Genomic DNA, 23,012 nt, shown 5'->3' with positions numbered 1-23,012 from the left:
CAGGATAAAAGAATATACAATTTAAAGTAAAGGACATGGTATAAAAAGACATGTGCTTCATTTCTCCAGCCTCAGATCCTTAATTTTCCAGTTCCCCTTCACAAAGGCGACCAGTTAGTTACCTGTGACTTCCTGTGAAGGCACAAGTGCATACAAACTATCCTGACATTTGTCTGACAGTGTACTTGTAAACTATGCAATGGCTTACTTGATTTTTTTTTTTTAGGTTTACGCATCTTAGAGATTCAATTGTATTCATAATGTGATTTTTTAAATCAGATCCTTACTGATGGACATACAGTCTTAGCTCAGTCTTACACAGTTAACAGTGTCTTTGTACATACCCTGAAGGCCACTGATCACAGTCACACCTAAACTGGGGAGAGGTGATGGTGAGATTCTCATTTCCCATCAGGACTTGGTGTTCTTCAAAGGCTTTTTTCCTATACAGTAGATTACTTCACTTGACTCATCTGTCTTGGCTTTGGAAATAGACTGGTCTCCTCTGCTGGGTGTGGGCAAGCCTTGCGTGTTTACAAGGTTACCCAGAAGAGACATGTCCCTGAGTGGTTAGGGGCGCCATCTGGCTAGCAGGTGAAAGACTGAGGGTGTTCTTTCCGGTTAGTATGTCTTCTCAAAGTAATGGCACTCTTGTAAGCAGTTGGCTTTCTTACTAGTACTATCTGATGACAGGACAAAGGAAGAAAATTTCCTTGTGTTTTCATTGTTTTTCATGTTTATTGCCTTTTGCTTATTTTTAATCAGACTTTTTTGGTTGATATTTTTCTTTATCCCTTGATTTAGTTGACTCCCAATTTCATATTAATTATGTCACTTATGATTGCGGGATTGTTACTGGGGTCTAGGATGCCTTAGGCTCCCTAGAGATTCTTTCTATGTTCTTGTTGTCCCAAACAAAGAATTGGACAAGACTAATGACAAAGCAGCAAAGTTTCACATTGGTTCAAGGTAAGAAAAGAGGTGTGCTCTGCAGAGTGTGGAGCAGGCCCCGGAGGAAAGGAGAGCACAGAGGCTACAAGGTTAACAGCCACCATCTTTTACCCCCTAGATGGCTCCAGCTCTAGGCTGTCCTATCAGAAACCTGCTTGATCTTGTGCATTGAAGAGTTGAAGGCAGCACCGCCTTACATATTGGTCCTGGATACATGGCCTGGAAACTGGGTTCTGTTTGTGTGTCCTGGACTCCATGATTGACAGCTCACATCCACGTACCAGCCAGCTGGCCAGGCCTTAATCTGCCTCAGGCTGGCTCCACTCAGTTTATATGCCACATGAAGTATTTAGCAATTTTTAAGAGACGTGTCAATGAAGGGTATAGCTTGGGACATTATTCTCTTCAAATTAAAGTTCATTTTCTTCTCTTTGGTTAACTTAGGAACAACAGCTATTTGATTTCTGTGTATGTAATTTTAAAACAAAGGAATTTCTTAACATGTTGCATGCTATTTAGAGTTTTTAGGGATATGATTAAAGTGGAATAGAAGCCTTAGGAATTTAGGAACTATAACCCTGCTGAGCACTACCTACCCCGTCTGTGTTTTGCTGTGTGTGTGTGTGTGTGTGTGTGTGTGTGTGTGTGTGTGTGACACACACTATTTAGGGTATGAGCCTTAGTGGAATTGGGCATTCCTTTTTTGTGGATATAATAGCATGATTAGATGTGTGTACATTCTTAGAGATTTACAGATCAGCATTTTTAATAATATACATTTTTTTCTCTTTTTAATTCTTTCATATTCATTGAGGTTTTGTTGTTTGTTGCTTTTGGGGATTTTTTTTTTGTTTGTTTTGCTTTTGTTTTTGTTTTGATATTTTTGAGACAGGATCTTGCTATGTAGTCCAGGTGGTCATGAACTCACTGTATAGCCCAGGCTGACTTCCAGCTCATGGTAATCCTCCTGTCTCAGCCTCCTGTTGAGATGACGTGTGTGCAACCACAACCCACGTATTCATTGTATTTTATGCATCAGAAGGGCAACAGCAAGCTCTTGTGCATTTGGAGGATCACCTCTGTAGAGTCACAGACAGGAGACGCCTGTCGGTGTGTTTTACTGTCTCCCTTCCACTCGTGTCTTTACCCTGAAGGCACCCATCCTGTTTTGTCTCCTTCCCTGTCCTCCTCCTGTGACTCCTTCAGACAAGAAGAGCACTGTACAAACTCTGGGCCAAAGGTCTGGGGCTGTGGGACTGTGCCCAGGCATGTCTGTTTTCCCCAGGTTTTCTAGAGCTGTCCGTTCTGTCAGTTGATATTTCCCTGCAAAGAAAACCTTGACTCAGCAAGGTGTGGTTGTTCTTGGCATACACCACATGTGCATGCAGCACGTGTGTGCGCGTGCGTTAAAGGAATCAACAAGTGTTTCTCTTCTAGTCCCTTGTTGAGGAGAAAAGGAAATCAATTAAAAAGAATCATCAACAGACCTTTCCAAATGTACTTTCTGGGACTTGGTAATTAACTTATCTTTGAATATCTGTAACTTTGTGTGTTAGTTGATGCAGGCTTTCAAAGAGAATACTATAGATTAGATGACCTAACCAACAAAAGTCCTCTTCTTGGAGTTCTGGAGGCTGGGAAGTTTAAGATCAAAGTGCCGGCTGCTTGATGGTTGGTAAGGCCCCCTTTCTTGGCTTTGCAGAAGGCCACTTTCTTACTGTCTTGGCAGAGTGGACAGAGCAAGCTCTCTGGTGATTCCTAAAAAGGACCATAGATCCCCAAAGGAGCAAAGCCTCACCCTCAGAACCTCTTCTAACCTTGATTGCCTCCCCAGAGCCCTGTTTACAGATACCATCACATTGGCAGGGAGGATTTCAACATTTAAATTGGGGGTGGAGGAGGCTTCACTCGAGGACATTTCCTTTGGGTTGGCCTTACCGAGATTGCTCTGATATGAGTTCTCATTTATTTTTGAAAGATACTAATTGACCAAAATGCACTAATGCAGTATAAATAAACGTCTCTTTATCTTTTGCCCCTTTGGTGTATAAAATTCACCACAGTAGTTCAAGCCTTTAAGCTTCACCAGACTTTAGGACTAGGCAGCCAGATGCCCCAAATCCAAACAACTGACAAGGGAACTTTAAAAACTAGGTGTAGTACCTGGGATATGCTGGGGTTCTGAGCGCTGGGAAATATATTTGTAGCCATCAAAGCAAATGTGGTGAACCCCGCACAGGTCCAGTGATCTGACCCCCAGTCACTGAATACAGCAGGGAGCCAGACTTCTGAACCCCACTGACTGGCGGCAGTGTGCTCAGGCTGATTTCTTCACGGCACCAGCATCCCCAGTCTTCCCCTGCTGTTTTTAGATTTTAATTCAGTAGAGTCTTAGATGCTAGATTGATGTGACAGTGTCCTTTCTATTTGATTTATCGATGCATCATTTGACAATGTGCTGCCAAGAAAACACTGACAGCTCTGTATTGCCATGAAAAATTCTGACAGCTTTAAACAATCCATGGTACAGGTTGGTACATGACCTTTGGATTTGCAAGCTTTGGACATAATCCAGAAGAAAATAAATTAAAACCAGATTGAGAAATAGGATTTTTAAAGTTTAAGGGAATTAGAATGAAGAGAAAAAGATTAATAAATTCCTTTTTATACAGATATTCAAGTAAAAAAAATTGTTGAGGGACAAGGTCTCTTGCTTTCGATTAGAATAGGACTTTCTAGCTACTTTGTCTGGGAAGCACGATGCTCTAAGGAATTGAAATTTCCCCACTAGTGTGCGTAATAAAATCAGAAGTTTAGGACTGCGTTCTAAGTCTTTGGGAGGGTCATCTGTTCATCTGTTAAACAACAGGGGAAATAATAATGAATAGAGCAGACGGGTACTCCTGCTCTCATGGAGATCCCTTTCTTGCCTGTAGAGGTAGACAAAGAGTACGTGGATAAATGTAAACTAGGGAAGAGCGTGGATGTACCAGTGCAGCATGAGGTGGTTTTGGATAAGACAGGGGAAAGGTTCACTGATTAAGTGACATTTGAGCAGAAAAAGGGGCTGCGAAGCTCCACGGAGACTTAGAAAGCCAAAGACCCAGAGTGGAGCCCACTGCCTGTGATCTGGGGTCCTGCGTGGCTGGAGCCTTTGCATGGGAAGGAGACAGAGCAGAAGGCGGGCAGCAGTTCTTGTTATGTCAGGTCCTCTGGGCCTCTCTTGCAAGACTGGCTTTTACTCTGAGAGCTGGGGGCGGAAGTGGTCATTGCAATGCCTTAAGCAGGGGAATGGTGTGAGCCAACTGTCATTTAACACGAGTACACTGATTGTAGTCATGAGAATACATGGAAGGGTCCAGTGGAAGCCAGGAGACCATGTGAGGAGGCTTCTGCAAGGATCCTGGTGAGACCTCTAGCTTTGAGCAGTGCAGTGGCACTAAGATAATCACCAGCAGGTTTTTAAGCATTGAAACAGTTGATGATTGGCCAATAGATCGTGTATACAGTAGAATTAAGATGATACTAGGGTTTTTATTTAGTTGGTTTTCGTTGGTTCAAATAGAAGAATGGAGTTGTCCTTTATTGAAATTAAAAACTACAGGAAAAGCATGTTTGGTGATGTAGGACCAGGAGTTGGGTTTTGAATGCATTAAGTTTTAAAAATCTATTAGACTTCCAAGTACATGTGAAACATAGGCAGTTGGATATGTGAACTATCACTCAGGATAGAGCTCTGCCCAGATGAAGCATAGTGGTGTTATTGGTAGGTAGATGGCCTTTAAAGTGATGAAACTAGATGAGCTCATGTAGGAAGCAATGTAGATGGAGAAGGGAAGACAGAGTCTGAGTCCTGTAGCTCCGCCACTAGCCCAGGGCAAAGGCCACTGCAAGTCACCGGTCAGCGGACTTCTTCTGTCTGCCGTGCTGCTCTGCTGGTGTGATGCAGAGGACGGAGACAGGACGCAGACTAAGGAGTGCGGCTGTGTCCAGTAAAACTGTGCAACACCAGGCAGCAGGGTGGGTACGGCCTGCACACTGCGTTCGCCAGCCTTGGCACGTGCCAGCATTTGTCTGTCCTGCAGGTCTTCTCCTTTCCTCCACTGCAGGACCTTCTCCCGTTTCGTTTGGATATTTATAGTATATAACAGAGCCAGGCTGTAACGTTAAACCTTACTGTCAAGTTTGTCTAACCTGGTCCAGCAGAAACATCCTGAACTTCAAGATTTAATTTAAGTTCAATGGCATTTTATTTTTAATTCATTCTTATGAGAAAAATTACTGCATGTGTGAAAATATATAACCAGCAGAAGTTAAAAGGAGACAGATTTGCATCAAGAGAGATTTAATTTGCATATAAGTAATAATTTTTGATTGTATAAATTGTTAAATAATTTCCCCAAGATAGTTCTTAGGGAAACTATCTGAAATGATACTAGTTTTCTTTTGATTTTGTTTTTAAAGTTTATTTGTGAAACTGGGGGCAGTTGTCTGTTTTATAGTCTTGTGATAAAGGTGTAAGTAAGCGTTGAGTTCTCGTTGATCATTTAATTCAGTTATCTGTTGGTAAGTCTTTCTCTGTTGGTTGGTTGGCTTAGGGATGAGACTGATGGCACGCTTTGAAAGACTTGTCACTGGGGGCAGGGAATTTAGCTCAGCGGCATAAGCACCTGGCCTGCAAGCAGGTGGTCGTGAGTTTGATCCCCTCTACCAATAAAAAAAGGAAAAGAAAAGAAAGACTTGTCACTGATAGATACGTAGCACATTCCTGTTAAAGGACTTTATTAGTTACAGAAGTTAAATAGTAAGTCTCCTAAAGGTAAAAATGTCAGAATTTTTATCCTTCAAAGAAAGTCATTTATGCAGTTTTATCTGAGATCAATTTTGAGAAATTTGTCTTTCAAGGTGACTCTGACATGCGTGAGTTTATCATTCTCTACTTCTTGTCTGAACAATACCTGCCTGTCTATTGACGGTTTCTGTCCGTTACGTGGATGCCAAGGGTGCAGTTCTCGGCGACTGAAGAGCAGCGTGCTGTACGTGCCCCTACTTGTGGCCTCGTTGCCTTAGGGTCTCGGAGAACTCAGTGACATTTTGAATCTTATTCCAAACTTACTCTAACTTTTGGAGTAAGACCACTGTGGGCCTGCTTTGGTTTGGGTAGAAACCACTTCTCCCTTCCACTCAGCATTTTTTTCCGTGTAGGTTCAGGTTTTCTGGAAGAGCCAGGTATGGATCATCTGAGGCTCAAGGAGCTCATTGCCCTGGAATCTGTATTTTGGGGGAGTTTGGGAGGTACACAGATGTGTCAGAGCTCATGACTGCTGCTGAGTACAGTTTCTATAGGAGGATTTTTCAGGGTCTGTGTAGAAACATTTCTAGGGCACCAGGAAAAGTTAAATGATTGTTTTACATTCTTGGAGATCTCAGAATTTCTGCTAAGATGGATCACACCCAGAATCACAGATGCGGTAGTACAACGATGATACCTCACTAGGGTACCTAGTCTGTTCAGATAGGAAACTCTGGAACAGAAATATCCTCCTTGTGTTTGAGCCACGTGGCCTAGTAAATGGTTGTGGTAGGACTGAATTATGGAAGGCCAACACCAGAAAATAGTTAGAGCATCTGTAAATAGTTCTAAGTTCCCATTCTTCATACAGAGAATGGGGCTGGGGGCTGTCTGCTATGGAGCAATTGCAAAGACTCTACAAATTCATATGTAGACCAACTGTTGTTTGTGGACTAGTGTCTAACATCTGTGTACCGTCATTTAAAAAATGAATGTTGACTCTGCTGTGTCTACAAAATTGTGATTGTATTTTCAGCTGTCAGTGCATGCAGAATTTTTTCTGTCACTGAATTTTCTCATTGCACAGGTTCTTAAATTAAAACTTCTGTCATTTGATTCATCCAGTAGAGGTTTTGGTGTGCTAAAATATCCCTTGTGCTTACAAAAGTTGGGAGCGCAAACCTAATCCAGACCTCTCACTTTATAGTTTAGGAAACTAAATTCTCTCTGCCTTAGGGTGTGAAGATTGTCAGTAAGAAAGTAAAAACTAGCTTGCAGTTCTTTTGGATCCAAAAATGAGGATTCTTTTTCTTTTTTTCTTTTCAGGTTGTCATATTAATGAGTCTCTTTAACCCCAAATGTCCCAATGATTTGGAAAATATATTTTTTCTCTTAATAAGCAAAAGGTCATGTAATGATGAGACATGAAAAAAGCAAGCAGTCGCTTAGCTGCATAGTGACACCCGTGACGGCACCTCGGTGTGCTTACAGATTGGGCGTTTTTCAGCCCAGCAGCCACCTTATCATGGAGCCAATCACCGATTCAGCCAGACAGCATCTAAACAGGCTTGACAGGTGTTCGCTCCGTTATAATTCTACAAGATTTATGCACAAATAGCCCGTCAAGCCAGCCACACGGCATTTTATGTAACCTGGGATAGAAGACATTACACCGAAATACAGATACACGGATTTGCTGGAGCGCTGAGGGCAGACACCAACATCTGTTAGCCAAATGGTGGCGGTGACAGAATGCAGCCTTGTTTATGTTTGTGTGCGCTTCCCCTTCTCGCGGTTGTTTTGTTTTCTTTCTCTTAGAAAGACTTCTTATCAAGAAGTCACAATGTAACTGCTCACAGATACACACATAAGAGAACCAGGTATCGCTTTTCTTCTTGCTGTCAGTCAGACAAATCTGACTCCGTCCGTCTGTTAAGCAGTCAGAGTCTGCATGTGAGCGTAGAAGATACATGTACACCTGTTCAGTTGGGTCAGTAGTGTCTTCACTGTTGTTTGCCTTCTTCTGTACTGTAAGTCTCTGGCTTATTGTGACACTCTCACCAAAGATCCAGAGCTGTTGTGGCAGCAGGAACCAGGACTGCCTTCTGTTCTTCAGTTTTCCTGGGCTGCGTCTTTTTCCCTCTCTCTCTCCCCAAGTAATTTGGAAACTTATGCAATAATGGGTAATGACTTACATATGTGAACTATTTAATGCTAAATGAATTATTGGATAAAGTGTACACTACTTTGTGAGATGGCTTTAAGTCACATATTTTCACAAGGCTTTATCTTGATAATTTTCTTTTTTGGCTCATGAAATACATTTCTACTGTCTTGAAACTGTTGTCTGCTCTCATGACTATTGAGGCTGAGAAAGTATTTAAATTATGAGTGCCTATAATCCTATTTCTCAAGTCTTTGAAGAGGTTTAAAATAACATACAGGCGAGAGTATACAATGGTTGTCAGCTAAAAAGACACACCCAATTTAGAGAAGTATTAATATATTAAGTCTACATTTCTTATCAGAGCATATTTATATCAGAACAAAACTTCAGAGATAAATTCACCTGCCTGCAGACACAGCTATACACCTGAACCCCAGGTGGGTATTTGCGTTTGGGTCTGTTTCTAGGTGGAATGATCTCATGTTCTCTCGCTCCGCAGAATTGTGCAATGCTAATACACACCTGTGTTTTAATCTCTGAAATCTGTTGTGCTAATATAGCAAGTAATTTTAAATAGTTTCATGAATGATCCAGAAAGCATGTCTGCCAGAAACATCACTGGGCATGATTTTAGAGCTGCCTGGAATTCCTGTGACACTAAATTTCGGTTGCTTTGAAAATGTTTTCAGTCTTGGTTTCCAGTCTTTCCCTGCATCTTTTGTCTGAACCTATGTTGGTGTGTGAGTAATCCCCTGGCAGAGGTCAAGGCATGGGATCTCCCCAGTTACTATTAGAAAGAGACAAACTACCTCGCAAAGAAAGCCAACTACCTGACTCACTGCTTTTCCTTTATTTCACAAATATTTGAGGTTTTATGTTTTTTCTCTTACAGATATCTTTTCTATAAAGTTACTTTTAAAAGTGCCTGTTGCCAGAGTTGCTCTTAAGAGTAATGTTACTGGTTTCTGTCTATAAAAGCTGGTGAAAGCCCAATATATAAAGTATCAAGGTTGAATACAGAGTAGGAAAGAGCAAAGAGGAGTGAACGCATTGACGCCGTGCTACCTTATGGAAGAGGAGAGAGACCCATGCCCGCAAATGAGCCAGCGCCCTCCTGCATCCAAATCCAAATCCGTGGTTAATTCCTGCCTTAGTTTCCACCATATTTTTGAGGGAAAATATTGATGCAGTAAGTTTTTCCCTAATTATTTCGTTTTCTTTAACATTTTTATGGACACATTAAAAAATACATAATATGGTGAACTGCAGGTACTCATCACCCCACTTCTTTTAAAAGCTTTGTCCGTTACCCACTTCCCAGTCCCAGTACCCTCTAAAGGACTGTGCTGAGGAAAATCCAGAAATATGTGATAAGAATTTTTGTCTTATGGGCACATTTTAGAGGTTATCACTGTCATACTCATAGGAGACAAAAGGGAGACAGGGAATACATTCTAAAGAAAAGAATGGAGGAGAGAAGCAAGGCAGGGCAGGTAGAAACATAGTGAGGGAGAGCAGTAGGCTGCTCCAGCAGCCTGTGCCGTTGGGTCTGATGCAAAGAAGCCAGCACTTGACGTAGCAAGTTAATAGGCTTTTGGCTGTGTGTGTGCCCTGGTAGCTGTGCTCTGTGAGCCTCAGTTACTGACTTTTCCCTCAGGTGCACTCCCAGGCTCTGGCGTGCACCGTGCAACCCAGCCTGACACTTGCTGGGAGTGGCGAAAGGGAGGTGTGCAGCTCCTCAAGGCCTGCAGAGTGTGGCCACTAGACCAGGCATGAGGAGGGAGGAGCCACGCCTTGCACAGCGCTGACACATGTACGTTCAACAGGTGACCACCTACATCTGCAGAGCTCTGTAGTAAGGGCACCTCAGAGACCGTGTGTGAAAGCCGTGGTTCCCAGCTGGAGCTGCTGGGAAGTGGGGCTATTTTAAGATGTGGAATCTAGTGGAAGGAAGTTATATCAACTGGGCATGTGCTCTTGACAGAAATACTGGGACCTGGTCAGTTTTCCTTCTGTTGTGTTTTTGTTTTGTTCCTGGCCATGAGATTAGGGCTTCTGCTCCATTTTAGTGTAAAACTTACTTACTCATGTTAGTTTGTCTGTCTACATATCTGTCTATAAGAAATCTTAAAAACTATTTTTAGTGTAATGGCTTCTGGCTTTTAATAATCAAATTAAAGCACATACATGTAGTCATTGTCATTTTTCTGTAACAGAAGCTTTGAATTATTTTTTAAAGATGCTTCTACTAGTTTCTACCTTAAAAGGACAGCTTTGTCTCCCCAACTCATGAGGCAGACATGTATGTATTTTGAGGGACTGGATCTTAGGGTTGCTTGGTATCAGAAATAAAATGCAAGTCTAGTATCTATTGTTTATGTTGTTGGGTTCATAAATATCAGTAAGTTTTGTATTGGACCATGGCTGATTTTAAACTAAATTTTCTTACCTGTACTATAGACACAGATGTGCCCCCACACATCACTATTTACATGTCTGTCACTAATGATTCCTATTTGTATTGATCAGCTTTCCTATTGCTGGGAGAAAAAAAAAGTACCCAATCAATACCCATAACTTAAAGGAGAAGTTTATTCAACTCACGGTTTCAGGGGTTTTAGTACGTAGTCAGCTGGCTTCAGAGCAAAAACACTCCAGCAGGGCGTGCTTAGCAGAGGAATGCTGTTCACCTCAAGGTGCCCAGAAACAGCAGGAGAACTATGCCAGGGAGGTCAGAGGGCCAGGACTCAGATAGCACACCCGGGTCACAGCTCCGTGGCCCACCCCCAAGTGTCCTTCCTCAATCCCCTAGGCACCTCACAAGCCAAACAAGTGGACAGTCCAGTCTCACTGTCACACCGTTTTCATTTTCAAGAACACTGGATAAGATAACCCTAGCACAGCATGCAGTCTGTTTCCGTAAAGCAGCTATTGCTACCTGATGATCACATTTATTAGTTTATAGCCTCTGTCAGCAACACTTATAATGCAGATTGAGATGGTCCACATGAAGGAAGTCAGAAAAGTTGAGTCTTGTGTAAGATGATAATGTAAATCGAAAGCACTGATGAGATCCTAAATACCATATTTTCAATTTAGGACTTTTACTTTCTGAGCTGTGTACCATCACATGAGCCTTATTATAATGTCCATCTCAGCTGTTTGCTCCTGGTGCCTCCTATGCTTTCATTCTGGGGAATACACATTTATCTGCGTGGCAGTGGTATAATGCCCCATCCTTCTAACTGGCTCAACACTTAAAAACACTGTGGAAGATTCTTTACCCTGTCTTGTATCTTTATGATAGATAAGTTTGAAACTGGTTACTATTGGGGTGGGCCACATTTTAAGAAATTATAAACAAGCTGAGTGCATGCGTAAGTTTTACTGAGGAGTAGATAGGGCCAGGACCCAATAATGGACCTGAATCACTGGAAATAATTCTTGGATATCTAAGGATGGAATTTGGCTTGTGTCTTGTAAACAACTGCCTGTATCTTGTAAACAGACTTAATCAGGCACTAACAACTATCTGTTAGAATAACACATGCCAGCGGCTAAAACAAAAAGTGAGCAGGAGCCATTGTAGAACTAGGCTTTCCCAGCAACAGGCCCAGGCGACCTTTATGTCCTGCTATTAAGATGCTGCCAGGATGTACATACAGGGCAAGGCCCGGGATATGGCTCAGTGGCACTTCCCTGGTATGCACGAGATCATGAGTTTGATCCTTGGTGCCTAAATAAATAAAGGAACAAATAAAGTGTAGACATCCAGGATCCGTAGGGAATGGTCCCTGCAATGATTTCTTCCTCTGGAACTCAGCTTCCTGAGGGCAGAAAGCAAAGCACACACACTTCCTTGCAACCCTGAATCCATGGCTGTTGTTCCACACAACCAACACAGGTTTAGTGCCTGTTTTTTATTTGCTTACTAGTAAGTTAATATTGAATGTAGAATACAGAGTTTTGGACAGTTTTGTTGGTTGCACTTTAGAGGCCTTTTTAAATACTTTAGCTTCTGTTTGCTTACCAATATCCTAAGTGTTAAAAATAAATTTACAAATAAATATATTTTATTTTTACTCAAAGGGGGCTTCTGCTTTAGGTGGGTGGGTACATTTTGTGCAAGAAACAAAGCAGCAACATTTGTAACAAGGTCTTGAAGTGTGCAACGCAATTCAAGTAAATGGCACTAGGTAGGTATCACAGCGATTGACAGCAAAACAGCAGGCACCAGTACAGTCCGTGATTTGGGTCTTCAGATCCTAGCACCGGCATGAAAAGTTTATCGAATGGAAAATGTTGGTTGAACAGAAGAATGAAAGCTTACAGATGCACAGAATGGAAGGACAAGTTTACATCCACACTGTAGAAAAAGGATTGTGTTATTCATTACCACTTACAACAACCTCAGATATACAAAGGGACAGATTTGACAGAAGATGTACAAGAACTGTTGTGCTAAATATCATAAAGGAGAAATTGAAGGAAACCAAAATAAATGGAAAAATTGTGCATTATAGACCAGAGAGCTCACTGTTAAGGCATCAGTTCTTCTTAAATTAATTATTGACTAAAGATGTAATGAGTCAAATATCTCAGCAGACTTTTTTCAAAGGAATTTGTAAGTTGATTCTAAAATATATGTATATGTAAATGCCCAGGACTCAGGATAACCATAATAGTTTTTATAAAGAAGAACAAAGTTGGGGCTGGGGATTTAGCTCAGTGGCATAAGTACCTGCCTGGCAAGCGCACAGTTGAGAGTCTGATCCCTGGTACAAAAAAAAAAAAAGAGAGCAAAGACTTTATATTACCTGATTTTACAATTTACTATAAAATACAATAATCAAGGCAGTATGGAATTGTCATACAGAAAGGTAGATAATGAAGTAGCATAATGAAATAGACCCACGTTTATATGGACCATTGGGGTCTTGTAGCAAGATAGTTCGACTGAGAATAATCACTTTAAATACGATACTGGAGTAATTAGTTATACCTGAAAAGTTGAGTCACCTTTTTTTTTCCCTTATTAACTACATTAGTTCAAAGTGGATTTGCAAACCTAAACGTAAAACTAGAGAACGTTATCTTAGTCCTCCAAGGTGTTATAACAAAGTACTGCAGACTGGTCACATATAAACAACAGAAATTTATTTCCCACAATTGTAGAGGCCAGTACACTGGCAGACTCAGTGTCTGATGAGGGCCTGCTTCCTCCGTAGATGAACATCCTCATTGTAACTTCACGTGCAGAGGGGACCAGCTAGCTCTCTGTGGTCTTTATTAAAGGGCTCCAATCTCATGAAAGCAGAACCTGCAGTGATCTAATCACCTTCCAGAGACCCATCTTCAGAATACATCACCTTGGGAGTTACCATCTTATGTGAGTAGACACAATTCAGACTACGATAAACATTTATAAGAAAACATAGGGAAATAATCTTCATGACTTTGGGTTTAGGAAATATTTCTTAAATATCAGTTTATACAGAATAGCATGAAATATGAAAGAAAAATCAGTGCACTGTTTTCAAAATTAAATGTTCATTTGCTCTTCAAAGGCATTGTTAGGAAAAACAAAAACAATAAGCCAACAGATGGGGTATGGGGGGAAGGCAAAAAATATCTTTGTATCTATCTGACAAAGAACTTTTATCCAGAATATTAAAGGACCCACAGCAACTTTTGAATCAGAAGACAGATAGCTCAATAGAATTGAGTCAAAATATTTGAACAGATATGCATCACTGGGGAAATGCAAATTAAAGCCACAATGAGATAATACTACACATCCATTAGAATAGCTGAGATTTAAAAAATTGACTAAAACAAGTGTTGGCAAGGATATAGGAGAACTAGAATTTTCATAGGAATGTAAAATGTAAAAAAATCGGCAGTTTCTTATAAAGTTGATTAGGTACCTGCCATCTGAGCCAGCCATTCTATTCCTAGGTGCTTAGTCAAAAAAAAAAAAAAAAAAAAAAAAAGAGCATATGTCCAAATAAAGACTGGCGCATGAATATTTATCATAACTTTGTTTACCATAACCAAAAGGAAGAAACAAGCCACATGCCCATCAACAGAGAATGGCTAAACTACACATAACAGATGACAGCAGTAAAAAGGAATATACTGTTGTTACACACAACCAAGCGCACAGAGCTCAGAACAGTCATGCTGAGTGGAGGAAAGCAGACAAGGAAAGGGCATATGCTGCATGATTCCCTTTATATAAAACTTTAGGGAATGCAGAATAATTTATAGTGACAGAAAGCAGACCCGGGGTGCCTGGGGACTGGGTGGTATAGCTGTAGGAGGGAGAGATTACGAAGAGGAAGAGGAAACTTTTGGTGATGCTGGATATGTTCATTATCCTGATTGTGGTTTCCTGGGTATAAACACATGTCAAAAGTCATTAAAATTGCACATTTTTAAAAACATGCAGTGTACTGTACATCAGTTATTCCTCAAGCTATAAGAAAAAAATAAAAATTGATTACTTCTAAATGATCATTTTCATTTACATGATGACAGAAATCAAAGAGCTTTCTACCATGAGCTTAGCGTCCTGTTGGTGTTGGGAGAAAAGTGTTCATTAAACCAGGTTAACAAAATAACAGTCATGATCTGTGGGGCTTTGCGAATGTGACTCTTGGTTAGGTAAGGATGGATGTGTGAAGAAAGCTGCTCTTGAGTAATAGTTCTATTTGTGGTTCCTATGGACAATAAACTGGGCGTGTTATAATTTACTGGACATGGCAGCCAATACTTCTGGCTCCCAGGTTGTAGGCAAGGTGCTGGATTTATATACCCTGTCCGGGGAGCTCAGTGCTGAAGGCCTTGAGGCTGGGGCTCTGTGAACATGTGACCTTGACGGGTCCCAAGTCCCTGAACCTCAGTTTCCTCATGTGTAAAAAAGAGAGTAAAAATAATTACTTTCAGTGTGCCTCCCAGAATTGACAAAAGCATCATCTAACTGTTCTTTAAAAGCTGTAAAAATACAAGGAGTTACTGTTGTCTGTTATTGTCCCGCTCAGGAGCTTGGAGTCTGCCCACTTATTGCCCAAGAAAACCAAAGGTGCATAATCTTTGTAACTTAAAGAAGGAAAATGAGACTGCGTCCCCATGTAACATCTGTGTAGACATCAGTAAAACCGAGGGCACTAGCGTCACAAACTGGCACCTCAAAGCGGTTGCCCCACAACTCCCTCACGGACTTTCCTTCTGCTCCCTCTTTTTGTCTTCTCTCCTTTGCTTCCTTGTTTTGCTTCTTTCATTTCGTCAACAGATCTTGCTAGCCACTTGCCAGGTGTCAAGTCCTTTAGGGCAAGAGAAATAAAACAAAGCAGAAGACAGGTGAGTCATGCCTGTGAGGAGCTGACATTCCAGTGGGGGTTGCTCCTAGCGGACCATGGCAGGGGCTCTGCAGCCCTGGGCGGACTCCGACCCAGGTTCCCAGTCGGGGAAGGAGATCTAAGGCGTAAGTAAGGTTAGCCACACACACAAGCCAGAGAAAAGCATGTGCAAAGGCACAGAGCAGAGGGTAGTGTGGCTAAGAAGTAGAGAGAGGCCTTGGAGAGAGGAGTGGGGAGGTTGCTAGGATGTTCCCTAACCTTCCCCTTCTAAGCCAGGGGGAGGGAGCGGGCAGCCAGGTGGGAGTTCAGCAGAAAGCAAAGGGGACCAGCTTGCCAGGTGCTGTCTCTGTGATAGTGTCCTGGTCACAGGAAGCTTCAGAGTTCCTGTGAACTCTGTTGGTGGTCCTCAGAATTTAAAAAGTTGCCAACCTCTTTCTAGGAGAGATTTTCTTGGATAGAACTTAGTTTATGGTGACCAAACTGACTTTGTTTACATTGTTTTCTGCCAAGAAAACTGAAACCTCTCTGAATAAACAGTAACTATTACTTGTACTGGTTAGTGCAACCGTAATTTTCAGTGTTTGCACACTGTTTGTTTCAGTGCCTCCTGATAGGGTTCCAACGTGGGGAATCCTATGCCAGGGGAAGACTGGGCTCCAGCAGAGGAGACCAGAAGGATTGGAATAAAGGTAAAGGTAATGCTGAGGTCAAAAGGTGCTTGTTTGTTTTAATACAGGATCCCTTAAAAGTACAGATGATGTCACTGTATTGCGTAGGCTGGCCCTGAAATTGGGGCTCGGGATTCTCCTGCCTCAGCATCCCAAGTAGTTGGGTCTATGCTCTGCATGGGACTCTTACTTTATTGAGGTGCTGGATTGGAACCCAGGGCCTTAGACATGCTAGATAAACACTCTATTACTGTGTTATTCCCTGGCCCCCTTGGTTTTGCCTAAACAGTAAGATAATTAATTTTTTTTCCTTTTTTTCCCCAAATACTACATTGGCATTTTTTTAAAAAGCTTTGGAAAAGGTATGCTAACTGTCACAGGCCATAAGAGTATCACCAAGAATGTGTCTGTAGCTTGTGCTTGTCTTGATCTTCCCTTTATCTTTTTTAGCCTAAAAGTTTTTTGGACAGGGGTCTAAAACGTATGATAGATACTGTGAATTGGGAAGTAACTATTCAAAAGGAATTGGGATGGGTGCAAGGGGAAAGACAGTAAGGAAAAGGGAAAAATGCAAGTCAATCATATTGTTAGCATCTCTTAGTTCATTAAAAAAGGTTTGTGCTAATAGTGATTGAAGAAATTTTTATGCCATGTCTTGTGCCGTGAACAATTACTTTAAAGATAACCACATGTAATGTATTGTTATTCTCTTATTATTTTGTTATGAAATTTTGTTTTACCTTTTTTCCATAAAATAAAAAATTTTGGACAGGGTCTCATTCTTTGGTCTTATGTAGGTAATAGTAATAATCTAAAATCTTTACAGAATTCCTCTAATTGTCAAGGTAGTTTATTGTTCATTTGATTTTACATTCGAATTTCCTTCTGGGAAAACATTACCATGATGTGAAAACTCTGAGGGACAAAGGGCAGGACCCTGTGGATGAGCTCATGGCCCTGTACCTCAGCAGGGAGAGAACACAGTTGTCACCCTGGGGTGTGGGGGAGGGTGTCTGTGAAGGGGGCCCCGTTGTTAGGGGAACCAGAGAATGGTGCTGTCACTGGACAGGGTCTCAGCATAGTTGACACAGGCCATCAGCCCACTTACTAGCAGAAATGAGAGTGCCAGGTTGATATAACAGTTCTTCCATAAAATAGAGAAAATTCAGGTCTGCGTAACAGCAAGTCGCTTTGGACAAGTCCATCGCACACCCAAAGCTTTAGTTTAAACCGACAGAGTAGCGCACGCCCTAGGCCTCCCGGGCCTCGGTGGAGCGTCCTTGGTGCCTTGTGGGTTGGGAAACGGGGCCCTGTGAGCGGCCAGGTTTTATTAGCCATCATCCATTTTCTCAGTGGTAAGCAGTTCGTGTTTCGCAATGTAGCGCATAATAAATCCAGTTGAGACTTCGACAGAAAGGGATTCTCTGTGTGTTTGTTTTGGTTTTGATGAAGCCTGGCATTTGGAAGCGGGGATCTGCCCTGAGCTTGTCACTTGACTGCTGCTTTCACCTCAGTTTCATCATCTTTCGGTTTATACTCTGGTTTACCAGTGAGAATGCGCACTGCAGGGGGCAGGATGTTGTTGTGTATTTCTGAGAAGCATGACTATGGAGAGAAAGACTCTGAAGGTCACCTTGATGCCTAGTTGGAAGCACAGCTTCAGTGCCTGCTGATAAGCATCCTTTTCTACTGCATTTAGCCTCTCTGAGCTTTATCTATAAATATGCAGGTAATAATGCTTAATTTACTAAATTGATGATGAAGTAAAAGAACTAGCATATGGAAGATCACAAAACAGAGGACTTAGTGCTCTGTAAGTGCTTGGAGATGTTAGCTTCTTTCCCTTTTACAAGTACCAAAAACACTTAGTAAAAATGGGTATGGTGCAATAATTTACAGCATTTCCCCTTTACGTTATCTACAAGGGCCTCCCTTAACCTTAGAGAGGAGGCGGAAAAGAGTTCAAAGGAATTAAGGCAGCCAGAGAATCGAATCGTGTCACCTGTGTAACCACGCCTCATCCCGCGTCAGAATCATTTGGGGAGCTGCTGAAACACATACTTTCCAACTTCTATTTCTCCTCGAATTTAAGAATAAGAACCTATTAACTAAAATCACAGACATAAAATAAGATTAAAATAAAGATGGAAAGAAGGTAATGTAATCTCAGAGGTTAGCAATGGTGTTTTAAGCAGGAAGCCAGGAAAGAAGGCCATCACTACAGACAATTGTGACAAAACCCAAAGCCAGCTACCTAATCAGGCGTCCTTTCTCTAATGTTCTGATGGCACTGGGTATAGGAGACAAGAAACCAAATCTGAGATTTTGCCCAAGGCAGGGAGTCCAATAAGAGGATTTCAGATAAAACTGGAACCCCAAGTCATAGCACCCTCCGAGGAAGGAGCCTGTGCGCAGAAGGGGAGCAGGCTTACCTTGACCTTGGTGTTGGGGAGAGGAGAGCAGGAGCCGGCTCTCAAAAACCCCCAGTCACAGTGCAGCTTTCAGGCAAGTTTGCAGCCTGCATTTACACATTCAGATTGGTCTGAAAACCTTCAACCAAAGCGCTTTCTTTAACAGCTTTGGGTTATTGGAAGAGGTACTTTCCTGCTCCATATCCAAATAGTTTACTGTTGCTTCTTCTTCTTCTTGCCGTTAGCTCCAGTAATGAAACATCAAGAAAGCCTAAGGCTAGGTCTCTGGCCTTCAGGGTTTTTTTTTTTTTTTGGTCTTTTTCCTTTTATGGGTACCAGGTATTGAACTCACGACTGCCTGCTTGCAAGGCAGGCGCTTATGTCGCTGAGCTAAATCCCCAGCCTCGGCCTTCAGGTTTTAAGGTTTGTTTGGCTGAAATAATCAGTGTTGCTTCAGCCCTTTAGGTGAGCAGAAACCCACTCTGGCATAAAATATCTTTGGTCATGACCTGTAGGATACAAGCGGATAGAAAGAAGAGAGCCCTTTAATGTGCTAACTGTATTCAAAATAAATTCCAATGATAATACCGTCACCACCCCCCAAACACAGAAAACTTAAAGTTAGACCTATTGTAGACCCTAAGGAAGGAGGCGATGTGTGTGTGTGTGGCGATTTTAGTCGCAGAACAGAGAGGGGAACATTGTGACCAGAACAACATAACCCCTTGAGGAGCTAGTGGAGGAAAAAGCAGACTGACAGCCTTAGGGATCCCATAGAACCATCCCATCTACCACCCTGGAAATGGGCCTCCGCAAGTACCCGCTGTTTATATAAGATTATTAAAATGTAAAATTCAGGGTTGGGCCGGGGATTTAGCCCAGGGGCACAAGTGCCTGCCTGGCAAGCCTGAGATTGTAAGTTCAATCCTCAGTACCAAAAAAAAAAAAAAAAAAAAAAAAAAACAAACCTGGGGGATTTTTTGGCGTGAATTTGTGTACTTGTTAACCATCATGCTGGCCCAGGGTACCTTTCAGTGTCTTGTTCTCATGCTTCTTGGATGTTTTTATAATACAGTGCTAATCCCTTTGCTGACTCAGCGCTGAGGGCAAACAGTTGATTTTGGAAGTTGTGACAGTTGGTGGAATCCCAGAAGCCAAGTCGTGTGAGTCGCGTCGCATGCTGAGTTCACTTGGCTGACACGCGTCCTTTGAGCTTTCACTGTGTGCTTGTAGCAAGTGTCACATTTTACGTGCATGTTCTTGGCTAGGTAGCTGCCACCCAGCTCCTCCTGTTCCCAGCTGATATTTGCTATTAAGGGAGTTAGGAGGGGTTTTTTGTAGATGTTGTCTTTGTTTCAAAATTTTAAAAATTTACAAATGACTTTGTTCATTTCTGTATGCCCAACCCCAACTATACAAGTAGTGAGTACGCAGTAAATTCTCTGAACAAATTACTCTTTTGTATAGACTTCAGCCGGGGCCCAGAACATGAGGCCAAGACTCAGGTTGGTTTGAGGAGCTATGGTTGACCAGGCAGGCTTCCTGAGATGAATTCAAAGGAGCGCTCAAGAGTTGCATTGTCCCTTTAGTTGTCAGTAAAGCAAGTAAGGAACAGATAACCTGACTCATGTGCTGAGCCAGGGTCACCTCACTGGTAACAGAAAGGCAGTTGGGCAACAATTGGAGGGTTAAAAAGCCTGGAGACTGATGTTTTTTTTTTCCTGGCCAAAATTTTGAAGCTGTTGTTAGCAGGCGTGGAACCAAATATCCAGAGCCACAAAGAGCTAAATAAATATTTCTTCTCTAGGGTTTGCACTGAGGCACAGTATGGGTGGAGCCAGGCAATTCCTAGCACATTGTTATTTTGTAAAGTAAATAAGTAAGTAAATGCCTATTCATTCTATATGTGTTAATCAAAGTGAACTGCTAATTGCAGTTAGCACTTGTATCTCTACTAACAAATGTGTGAAATGTGCCTCTTAGGGAAATGCAGCATATCCACTCTTGTTTCCATTATTTGTAGTGACTTAAGACTGACTTTCCCAAAAGACCTTTCCCGGGTGGGTTCTCAGCTGCTGCCAGTGATCAGCTCTGAGGGAAGACAGAGGGGCACTGGATCTGGTCCCTGAATCCTTCACTTCACTGCGCATTGCCCCGGCTTCTGGACTGGTTTTCATGGGTCATCATCATTTCATCTCCCCAAGTTACCTCTGTGTTGAATGTTTGTCCCTTTGTACCCTCTGCTAATGGAAGGCCAGGGAGCTGATTTGTTAGAGGAGTGAGTGGACGCCCTCTTCCTCACTCCTGCTAGAGCAGTGCATCACTTCAGAGGGGAGGAAGCCAGGGGCTGCCCACTGCCAACCACATGTACACAAACACAGTCAGCCAAAGGGCAAAGTACAGAGTACGAGGCAGCCTGTGAGTTTGCCTGAGCAATTAATCAGCCTTGTCATCTATAAATAATAGTTCAGATAACTTCCTCTTAATGCTCACTTGACTGACGGCAGCCATTCAGAGTCTAACAACAGATAGCATCATTGACCTTTCCAAAAATAGACTTCGGCCAGGCATAGTGACCTGTGATCCCAGCATTCAGGAGGCTGAGGCAGGACGATCATTGCAAATTTGAGACCAACCTGGGCTACAAAGTGAGCTTAAGGCCAACCTGAACTACATAGCAAGACCCTGTCTCAAAAAGACAAAAAAAAGAAAATGAAAAATAGACTTAATACTTCAGTGTTGATCTTGTAGAGTTATCTAAAAATTGAGGTTGTTCATAGATTTACCAAGGGGAGATATGTGTGTGTGTGTGTGTGAGAGAGAGAGAGAGAGCACATGTGTTTTAATGGGGGAGGGGTGAGTGGAGTAAATTTCATTAATAACCAAGGAGTTGTATTCTGTGTTTCATTCAAAAGCAATATGCTATTGTTTTGTAGTGAAGTGTTTTTTATTTTTTTAAAGGAGTTAATTGTAAGAAAAGAAATTCTAGTATACAAGGTGGTAGCAGAAATAACAAAGTTGCCAATTTTTGAAGAATTATTGTGAATTTCTTAGATTTTCGTTCCAGTATCACATAACAATCACCCCAAAATACAAGTGCCTCAGCATTTATTTGTAGCCTCATATGTGCATTGATAAATATAAATATATATTGTCTTTTGTGGCGCTCCCAAGGGGATGCCGGAGACCAGGACCACTCAGGGAGGACCTGGAGTTGGCCCCGGTGTGTGCTGTGAGACTGTGTATGCCAGGAGCCTTTTGTTTGTGCCTTTAGTTGTCACTAAGAGACCATTGTTAGATGTGCTTAAAAGCTCTTCTTTTGTGTGTAGGTAGATTTTTAATATAGAGGGAAGAAGAGAGTCAGGAGCAAGTTTGGCCAAACCCGTAATCCCTGGCGCTCTCCCCAGTGTCATCTTTGTGCTGCAGCCTACTAATCCTCCCCAGCTTCGTGCCAGCGATCTTAAGGCTCGAGACTGACAAAGATGCTGGCAAGAAAGTGCCGTACATCAGCAGGAACAGGTTACAAAATGAAGACAAGGCTCTGGCAAGACACAGAGGATTACTAGGAGCCAGGCCACAAAATGGAGATGGAGCTACGGGTGGTGAAAGATCGCCGTGGTCCCAGCAGACGTGGGTGTTCCTCCGTTTAGGGGATCACGCAGGGCGAGCCGCCAGGACCAGTTGGCTGGGGGAGACCTGGGACCAGCAGTCCAGGGCGTCCTTCGCCAGAGGATGTTAAAAGCTTTTAGAAATGGGAGGGCTACAGTTCCTAGATCAATCTCTGGGTGTAATTCACACCTCCCACCTCCGCTGTGATGAGGAAGGAGTGCAGGACCAGCTAGGAAAGCTCTGCTGGGCCAGAGAAGGAAAATCAGTGTCAGAAGACACGAGAAAGATTTGGTCCGCTGCTGCTTTCTGGAATGAAAATTCATGAGCAGCGCCACTGTCGTGTCCTGGCGTCGGTGGTTTCAGCCTGCCTTCAGTGTCTTAGTCTGATCCTTCCCCGCTCCCTCCCTCCCCTCCCACTCCCCTCCTCCCTGCCTGCTGTCTCCTCTCCATTCTTCCTCCTCCCCGGCCCTTCCTTGTCTTCTCTCCTTCCTCCCTTTTCCCATTTACAGTGTGACTTTCTAACACCCTTTATCAAAGACTATGTATTCTTACAACTTGAGCAAGAAGTTCCTTCTAAGGAGTCAAAAATATCTATTTTAATTCCATGATCTAGTTGCTTCAGAAACAGCTGGGCAAATTGCATCTCCCGGAGTTGCTCTGAAGGTTGCTCTAGTTTATGTGATGGGAGCATGTTTCTTAGAAGTGTTTGTTAATTCAGTACATACCCCTAGGAAATGGCATAATTTTGAACTTATTCATCATGGTTCTTCAGACGTATAGAAAAGTGAGCCCATGAACACAAATAATCACAATTCTACTTGAATTTTGTAGCTTTCTGGAAAAAGAACATAATTTTGTATTTGCATTTGTTAGAGGCCAGCAGGGGAAGATATGAAAATAGAATGTTTAGGCCAAGACTGAGTTCTAGAACCAGCCTGATCTCTGAGTCAGAAAGGGTGTAGGGTCCATTTCCTAAGAGCTTTCAAGGCACACGGGAGCAGAGGGGGCTTCACAGTTACCTGCAGTCTAACCAGGAATCCGGTCACTCGGGAT

At 42.3% G+C, this 23,012-nt stretch overlaps 1 protein-coding gene across 3 annotated transcripts in view; it reads left to right on the top strand.

Moving 5' to 3' along the window:
- Babam2 (BRISC and BRCA1 A complex member 2) overlaps window positions 1-23,012 on the top strand; it is a 383,627-nt gene that overhangs the window by 258,315 nt on the left and 102,300 nt on the right. The window lies entirely within an intron of this gene.

This window comes from Cavia porcellus, unplaced genomic scaffold (assembly GCF_034190915.1).
Source record: "Cavia porcellus strain 051 isolate PalLab524CR breed Dunkin Hartley unplaced genomic scaffold, mCavPor4.1 scaffold_1, whole genome shotgun sequence".
Taxonomy (NCBI): domain Eukaryota; kingdom Metazoa; phylum Chordata; class Mammalia; order Rodentia; family Caviidae; genus Cavia; species Cavia porcellus.
This window is presented reverse-complemented; position numbering and strand designations above follow the sequence as displayed.